Here is a 9,590-nt window from a genome sequence, read left to right as displayed (position 1 = left end):
AACACTCACTGTGTGCAGAGCACTGTACTAAGCGCTTACGAGAAGCGGTGTAGCTTAGTGGAAAGACCACGTGCTTGGGAGTCGGAGGTCATGGGTCCTAATCCCGATCTGCCACTTGTCAGTATGTGACTTGGGGCAAGTCACTTCACTTCTCTGTGTTTCAGTTACCTCATTTGTAAAATGGGGATAAAGACTGCCAGTCCCACATGGAACAACCTGATGACCTTGTATCTACTCCAGAATTTAGAACAGTGCTTGGCACATAGTAAGCGCTTAAAAAATACCATCATCATTGAGAGAGTACACTATGACAATGTGTGGATAGCTCAGTCGGTAGAGCATCAGACTTTTAATCTGAGGGTCCAGGGTTCAAGTCCCTGTTTGGGCAGCTGCTTACTTTGTTACTTGCTCCGGCTACATGACACAGACCACAGTAAAGATTTAGGAACTTGTATCACTGATTATATTGATTTTCAAGCGCTTAGTACAGTGCTCTGCACATAGTAAGCGCTCAATAAATACTATTGAATGAACAGACACACGACAAGCTTATAGGCTGGACCCCTTAGGAGACTGGGAAATCTTGAGGGCAGTGATCCCATGTAACGCCATCGTATTCTCCCAAGTGCTTAATACAAAGCCCTGCACACAGCTAGCTCTCAAGTAATATCGACTGTTTAGCATGCAAAGCAGTGGGGCCCTTTGCAGAGCACAGGGTCGGGATTCAGAGGATCTGGGTTCTAATCCAGAGTTTGCCATTTGCCTGCTCTGCGGCCTTGGGCAAGCCAATCAATCAATTGGATTTATTGAGCACTTACTGTGTGCAGAGCGCTGTACTAAGGGCAAGTCACTTCACTGGGTCTCAGTCTCCTCAACTGTAAAAGGGGGATTAAATAACTGTTCTCCCTCCTATTTAGACTGTGAGCCCTATGTGGGACAACCTGATTAACCAGTATTTAACCCAGCATTTAGAAGAGGGCTTGACCCCAGTAAGCCCTTAATAAGCTCGTTGTGGGCAGAGACTGTGTCAGTTTGTTGTATCTCCCAAGAGTTTAGTACAGTGTTCTGCACACTGTAAGTGTTCAAAAAATACAATACAAAATACAATGTGTGTGCGCGTGTGTGAATGCCCACACTTTCATTCAATCATATTTATTGAGCGCTTACTGTGTGCAGAGCACTGTGCTAAGCACTTGGAAAGTACAATTCGGCAACAGAGATAATCCCTACCCAACGGGAATTGACTGGCTGACATTATTATTATCATTAGCGGTGGTCAGAGAAGATAAGTTAGAGGACTGTCTCCTCTCTTTCATCAAATCCACCCACCTTGGAAAGCCACCGACTGACTGCCACTGGGAAAGCCCCTCTCCCACTTGGCAAGCTGCCAGACTTGCAATCATCAATCAGTAGTATTTACTGAGCACTGTACTAAGGACTCGGGGCAGCACAATACATGATCCTTACCCACAAGGATCTTGCGGTTTAGAAGGAGAGACAGAAAATGGCCAGCTGTGCCCCCTCCCCTGTCTAGCAGCCCTGATGCCCCTTCACCTCCCTAGGCAAAGATGGCAAAGACTTCAACAGCCCTGACGGGGAAGCTTGAAGCCTGCAGGGAGAATCCCCGAAAGCCTCTTGGCATAAAGTACTTTACAAATATCACAATCATCATCATCTTCGTCCACTCTCCTTCCCTCCGTCACCCCAATTTTCTACCTATATTGCACCTGCCGTGTATAAAAATTCCTGGGAATATTCGCTCCACCCTTCACCCCACTACACGTCTGTCCATCTCCTTATACTGTGCCATTTTCCCTCTCAGTGATTTATTTTAATGTCTGTCTCCATGTAACCAGCATGGCGCAGTGGATAGGGCCTGGAAGTCAGAAGGTCGGGGGTTCTAATCCCAGACATGCCACTTAATAATTATAATTATGGTATTTGTTAAGCACTTACTATATGCCCAGGCACTGTACTAAGTGCCGGGGTAGATACAAGGTAATCAGGTTGTCCCAGGTGGGGCTCACAGTCTTAACCTCCATTTTACAGAGGAGGGAACTGAGGCCCAGAGAGGTTACGTGACTTACCCAAGGTCACACAGCAGACAGGTGGCGGAGCCGGGATTAGAACCCACGACCTCCGACTCCCAGGCCCGTGTTCTTTCACTAAGCCACGCTGCTTCACTTGTCTGCTGTGTGACCTTGGGCAAGTTGCTTCACTTCCGTGTGTCTCAGTTACCTCATCTGTAAAATGGGGATTGAGATTGTGAGCCCCATGTAGGACAGGGACGGTAACCAGCCCGATTTGCTTGCATCTACCCCAGCACTTAGTACAGTGCCTGGAACATAATAAGAGCTTAACAAATACCACAATTATTATTAAGATTATTATTAAGCTCCTTGTGGTCAGGGACGGGTCTACCAACGCCCTCATACTGTACTCTCCTGAGCGCTTCCTACAGTGCCGGTGGATTGAATCCCAGAGAATTTAAAGATTGTCCATTTTAAAGCAAAGGACCAGACTAAACCCTTAGCCCAGCTGGGTGGCTGTCCAGGTACGGGTTATATACCCAGGAATTGGATGACATTCATTCATTCATTCAGTCAGTCAGTCAGTCGTACTTATTGAACGCTTACTGGGTGCAGAGCACTGTACTAAGTGCTTGGAAAGTACAATTCAGTAGCAAATAGAGACAATCCTTGCTCACAAGGGGCTCTCACAGTGTAGAAAGGGGGGTACAGGCATCCAAAAAAGTAAACGGGCATCAATATAAAGAAATAGAATTATAGATCTACACACATCACTAATAAAATAAATAGAATAATCAATATGTACATGGCAAATGCTGTGGGGCGGGGAGGGGGATAGGGCAGAGGGATGGAGTCGGGGCGATGGGGAGGGGAGAAGGAGCAGAGGAAAGGGGGGCTCAGTTTGGGAAGGCCTCCTGGGGGAGGTGAGCTCTCAGTAGGGCTTTGAAAGGCGGGGAGTGGGCTAGTTTGGCGGCTCAGGTGTGTGTTAGACACAACGACGAGGGACTCTGGGGTGCGGGCCTTGGGCACAACATTAGGGTAATTCCTCCAGCCTCTTCAGTCTTTGGAGAGAAGGGGGGAGGGGGCCGCGGGGGCGTGTTTCTGTCCCCTGGGATTCCCCCAGTTCTTCCACAAGTAGAAGGGGGAGGGGACCCCTACCCCCCCAACCCTCACCACCCCAGACCCCTTGAGTGGCTGACCGGCAGGGTAATATAATAATAACAACGGTATCTGTTAAGCGCTTACAATGTGCCAAGCCCTGTTCCCCTCCCAGGGGTGAGGGGTGGCATCCAGGGGCAGTGTCACCAGGTGGGCCTGGGGGTGGGTGCCCCCCTCCCCCGCCTCCCTCGGCGCCCCCCTCCCCAATTCCTGGGCCTCGCCCCTCGCCAGGCTGTGCCACCCCCTCCCATCCATCCCTGGGGTGGGCACAGGGCAACGGGGACCCCCCTCTTTCCCCCCCAGCCAGGGGGCCCCACCCCAGGGGCAGCCCCGGCCCCTTCCCCCTGGGCACCAGGGGGCTCGATGGAGGTTGGCCGGGGGAGGGGGGAATCCCTGCCCCTTTGGTCCAGCTGCCCCCCCGGGCATCACCCAGCTTGGGGGAGGGGGTGTCCCCGGTCCCCAGCTCACCTCCTCCGGGCGGGCCGGGCTCCTGCTGCCCCTGCGGATGGGTGTGGGTCTGGGGGGGCTGGCGGTGTCCGGGGGTGGGGACGACGATGGGGGGCTGCGGTTGTCTGGGTGGCCGTCAGGCTTCCCTCCCCCGCCCCCTCCGGCCGGTCCTCCGCGCTTTCCCCGGTGATGTCAGTGCGGAGGGATGGAGAGGGATGGAGAGGGAGGGAGGGAGGGATGGAGGGCGCCCCCTCCTCTTCCTAGGGGGGCGGGGGACCTGTCGGAAGGGAGGGGGAGGGGCTCCAGCGCACGGACAGACGGACACACGGGCAGGACCCTTCCCCCCGCCCCCCACCGCTGCCAACCTGGGGCGGCCGGTCCCGGGCGCAGGACCAGGGCAGGGATGCAGAGACGTGGCCGCAGAGACAGAGGCAGAGACAGCAGGGGAGGGCGAGACAAAGAGGGGGGACACACCGGGAGGGGCCAAAGGAGATTAGGAGACCCCCACCCCCCATCCCCACCCCGAAGACGCAGGGGTGCTGTGGTTGGGGGCGAAGCCTTGTTGCAGTCCTATTATCATGACGATTTTTTTAATGACCAAAGCCCCTGACCCCAAAACGTCGGGCTTCGTGGTGGTCTTTTTGTAGCTCATTTGTACAGAGACGTTCTTTCCGTAGCTCATTTGTACCGAGGTTTTCTTTCTGTAGCTCATTTGTACAGAGATTTTCTTTCCGTAGCTCATCTGTGCAGAGATTTTTCTCTCTGTAGCTCATTTGCTAGAGATTTTCTTTTTGTGGCTCATTCGTGCAGATTTTCTTTTCGCATCTCATTCGTGCAGATTTTCTTTTCGCATCTCATTCGGGCAGAGATTTTCTTTTTGTGGCTCATTCGTACAGATATTCTTTTCACATCTCATTCGTGCAGAGATTTTCTTTTCGTGGCTCATTCGTGCAGAGATTTTTCCTTTCGCATCTCATTCGTGCAGATTTTCTTTCTGCTGCTCATTTGTACTGATATTTTCTTTTCTTAGCTCATTCCTACAGAGATTTTCTTTTCGTAGCTCATTCGCACAGAGATTGTCTTTTTGCAGCTCATTTTGACAGAGGTTTATATAAGGGTAGAGAGCACCAAGAACCCTTATTTATTGATCGATCTATTTATCTGTGTATATTAACATCTGTCTCCCCCTCTAGGCCGTGAGCTCATTGTAGGCAGGAATGTGTCTGTTGTTAATATGTACCCTCCCAAGCGCTTAGTACAGTGCTTTGTGCACTGTAAGCGCTCAATAAATACAATTGAATGAAAGTGTGTGCATTCACACACACACACACACACACACACACACACGCACACACATACCTGTCCCCTTGGGCTGCACTCTGGAGGAGGAGGAAAACGTGCTATGAGTCAGAAGGTCACAGGTTCTAATCCCTGGGCCCTGGGATTGGAGGGGCAGACCAGCCCAGGACAGAAACCAGGATCCCTGACTCCTAATCCAGCCCAGATCTGCTTCCTTCTCTCAAGGGTCTGTCTGGAAAATGAAGAGATAGATGGGAAGAGACACCCAGAAAGGTGAGCTGAGGGGCTGGGATCAGCAGGCTTAGTCTGCAGAAGAGAGGGTCAAGGAGTGATTTCACGGCTTTCAAGTCTGAAGGTTGGGGACCTGCCACTCTACAGCAGGGGGGACTTAAGCTAGACAGAGAGAAGAACATCCTGACCTGACTCAGGGTTAGACACTGGGATGGATGACCAAGGGAAACTGAGAGCCCGTCATTGGGCAGGGATTGTTTGTCTCTGTGGCCGAATTGTACATTCCAAGCCCTTAGTACATTGCTCTACACAAAGTAAGCGCTCAATAAATACTATTGAATGAATGAGAAAGGGGCTGAGCTGCCTCCTTTGGAGCACTCCACAGCAAAGAGGTCAGGGAAAGGCAGGGGATATGAAAGGGAAAAATTCCAAATCTGCAGGAAACGTAACCCCTTCCTCCTCTGCGGGCCCTGGGGCTCTTGTTCCTCCGAGGCTGCGATGTTAAGGTCCAGCCTGAGAGGCAGGAATGGACATTTACCCTCCCGTCCCGAAAGCCTTATTGAAGGCCCATTTCCTCCAAGAGGCCTTCCCAGACTAAGCCCCACTTTTCCTCATCTCCCACTCCCTTCTGTGTCACCCTGACTTGCTCCCACTGCTCTTCCCCCCTCCCAGCCCCACAGCGCTTATGTACATATCTATAATTTTATTTATTTGCATTAATGTCTGTCTCCTCTCCCTCTAGACTGTAAACTCGTTGTGGGCAGGGAATGTCTGTTTACTGTTGTCTTGTACTTTCCCAAGCACTTAGTACAGTGCTCTGAACACAGTAAGCGCTCAATAAATACGGTTGAATGTATGAATGGGGAGGATAGGGTGAGGGACTAAGAAAGAAGGTTTAGCAACCTGTTGGCTAAAAAAAAAAAAGAGGAGAAAACTGAGGCAGTGGGAAGAAAACTAATGAGCCAGGCAGGGGTCTCAAAATCTCGGGGTCTTGGGTCTGGAAGACCCTTCGAACCAAGGAGATGGGTCAAATTTCCATCCCCTGCCCCAGAGTCATGGAGCTTAAAGATCAGGAAAGGGTGGACATATCTGTATATATCTGTTCTATCTCTATATATCTGTAATTTATTTATTTATATTAATGTCCGTCTCCCCTCTAGATGGTGAGCTCGCTGTAGGCAGGAATGTGTCTGTTTATTAATGATAATAATAATTGTGGTATTTGTTAAGCGCTTACTATGTGCCAACCACTGTACTAAGCACTGGAGTGGATACAAGCAAATCGGGCTGGACACGGTCCCTGTCCCCCATGGGGCTCACAGTCTCAACCTCTCTTTTACAGATGAGGTAACTGAGGCACAGAGAAGTGAAGTGACTTGCCCAAGGCCACACAGCAGACAAGGGGTGAGGCGGGGATTAGAACCCCAAACCTTCTGACTCCCAGGCACGTCCTCTATCCACTATGCCATGCTGCTTCTCTTTTTTGTTGTTAAATTGCACTCGCCCAAGTGCTTAGTACAGTGCTCAATCAGTATGAGAATCAGCATGGCTCAGTGGAAAGAGCCCGGCCTTGGGAGTCAGAGGTCGTGTGTTTGAATCCCGGCTCTGCCACTTGTCAGCTGTGTGACTGTGGGCAAGTCACTTAACTTCTCTGTGCCTCAGTTACCTCATCTGGAAAATTGGGATTAACTGTGAGCCTCACATGAGACAACCTGATTACCTTTCATTCAATAGTATTTATTGAGCGCTTACTATGTGCAGAGCACTGTACTAAGCGCTTGGAATGAACAAGTCGGCAACAGATAGAGACAGTCCCTGCTGTTTGACGGGCTTACAGTCTAACCTTGTATCTAGCCCAGCGCTTAGAACAGTGCTCTGCACATAGTAAGCGCTTAGCAAATACCAACATTATCATTATTATTATGGAAGAACGAATGAATGAACGACTGAAAGAATGACTAAATGAACGAATGAATGAATAAACGAACGAATGAATGAATGAATGGCCCGGGCGGGAGAAGACCTGTCTGACCAGCAGGGGGAGCCAGTCCAGCTCTGAGTCCCCAGCACATTTAGACCTGGATTATGAGCGAGGAAAGCGCCACCTTGTGGCCGCAGCGGGCAGGACGCTCCCAGCGCCAACAGAACATGGGAGGATTTGCGGGGGATAAATAATAATAATAATAATGTTGGTATTTGTTAAGCGCTTACTATGTGCAGAGAACTGTTCTAAGCGCTGGGGTAGACACAGGGGAATCAGGTTGTCCCACGTGGGGCTCACAGTCTTAATTCCCATTTTCCAGATGAGGTAACTGAGGCCCAGAGAAGTGAAGTGACTTGCCCACAGTCACACAGCTGACAAGTGGCAGAGCCAGGATTCGAACCCATCACCTCTGACTCCAAAGCCCGGGTTCTTTCCACTGCTTCGGGGAAAGGGGACAGGGAAGGACCCCGACATCAGCAGCCTCAGCAGCAGGAGGTCCACCTTCCCTTCTTAGACCCCCAAGAGCGTAGGAGTAAGTGCTTAGCACAGTGCTCTGCGCACAGTAGGTGCTCCATAAGGAGGATGGATTGATTGACTGCCCCATCCCTCTGCCATCCTCCTGCCAGGAAAGTCCGGGGGTCAAGATGATAATAATTATGGTATTTGTTAAGCGCTTACTATGTGCCAGGGACTGTATGTACTAAGCTCTGGGGTGGATACAGGCAAATCGTGGTTGGACACAGTCCCTGTCCCACGTAGGGTTCACAATTCTTCTAACCCCATTTAGACTGTAAATGCAATTGGGGACATAGATTGTGCACTGTAATAATAATAATAATAATATTTAAGTGCTTACTATATGCCAGGCACTGAGAAGTAGCATGGCTTAGTGGAAAGAGCACGGGTTTAGGAGCCAGAGTATGTGGGTTCTAATCTCTGCTCCGTCACTCATCTGCTGTGTGACCTTGGGCAAGCCACTTCACTTCTCTGGGCCTCAGTTAACTCATCTGTAAAATGGGGATTAAGACTATGACCCCCATGTGGGACAGGGACTGTGCCCAACCTGAACACCATGTATCTACTCCAGTGCTTAGAACAGTGCTTGGCACAGAGTAAGCACTTGACAAATACCACAATTATTATTATTATTCCCTTCTCTGCAAATTGGGGTTTCAATTCCTGTTCTCTTTCCTACTTAGACTGTGAGCTCTGGGTGGGACCTGATTTCCTCGTATCTATTCCAGCGCTTAGTACAGCGTTTGGCATATAGTAAGGGTTTAACAAATCCCACAGTTATTATTATTACAGTGCCTAGCTCACAAAAAGACCTTAACGACTATGACATGATTATTATTATTGCAGCTTGTCTGGGCCATGGTGGGCTGTGCCAAACACTGCCAAGGGTGGAGGTCGCCATGACTATCTTCAATAGATTCCCTGGACCTGGGCGACCCAATTCCCCAGTGCCAGGGCCTAGGGCTCCTCGGCATCGCCCGATGCCCGGCCCTTTCCAGTTCTCTAAACCGCAAGCTCGTTGTGCGCAGGGAATGTGTCTCTTATGTTGTTATATTCTACTCTCCCAAATGCTTAGTACAGTGCTCTGCACGCAAAATAATTCCATATTTCTCCCTTTATTCGTCCCTCCTCCAAGCCCCACAGAACTTATGTATATAACTGTAATTTATTTATTTATATTCATTCATTCAATCGTATTTATTGAGAGCTTACTGTGTGCAGAGCACTGTACTAAGCGCTTAGAATGTACAATTCGGCAACAGATAGAGGCAATCCCTGCCCAACAATGGGCTCACTGTCTAAACGGGGGGAGACAGACAGCAAAACAAAACAAGTAGTCAGGCATCAGTACCATGAAGATAAATAGAATCACAGATATATACACCTCATTAATAAAATAAACAGAGTAATAAATAATATATACAAATATGCACAAGTGCTGTGGGGAGGGGAAGGGGGAAGAGCAGAGGGAGGGAGTAGGGGGAATGGGGAGGGGAGGAGGGGTGGAGGGAAAGGGAGTGCTCAGTCTGGGAAGGCCTCCTGGAGGAGGTGAGCTCTCAGCAGGGCTTTGAAGAGGGAAAGAGAGTTAGTTTGGCGGATGTGAGGAGGGAGGGCATTCCAGGTCAGCGGTAGGACGTGGGCCAGGGGTCGACGGCGGGACGGCGAGAACGAGGCATCGTGAGGAGGTGAGCGGCAGAGGAGCGGAGTGTACAGGGCGGGCACTAGAAAGAGAGAAGGGAGGTGAGGTAGGAGGGGGCCAGGGGATGGGGAGCCTTGAAGCCAAGAGTGAGGAGTTTTTGTTTCATGTGAAGGTTGATAGGCAACCACTGGAGGTTTTTGACGAGGGGAGAGACAGGCCCAGAGTGTTTCTGTAGAAAGATGATCCGGGCAGCGGAATGAAGAATAGACCGGAGTGGGGAGAGACA

General features: G+C 50.3%; 1 non-coding gene across 1 annotated transcript; it reads left to right on the top strand.

Annotated features, from left to right (window-relative positions):
* The first annotated feature begins 315 nt into the window (after positions 1-315).
* On the top strand, positions 316-388 carry TRNAK-UUU. Its single transcript has one exon. It is a non-coding gene; the product is annotated as a tRNA-Lys (tRNA).
* The last annotated feature ends 9,202 nt before the right edge of the window (positions 389-9,590 follow it).

Source organism: Ornithorhynchus anatinus, chromosome 18 (genome assembly GCF_004115215.2).
Source record: "Ornithorhynchus anatinus isolate Pmale09 chromosome 18, mOrnAna1.pri.v4, whole genome shotgun sequence".
In the NCBI taxonomy this organism is placed as follows: Eukaryota; Metazoa; Chordata; class Mammalia; order Monotremata; family Ornithorhynchidae; genus Ornithorhynchus; species Ornithorhynchus anatinus.
The sequence above is the reverse complement of the archived record's forward strand: the minus strand, read 5'-3'. Positions and strand labels throughout refer to the sequence as shown.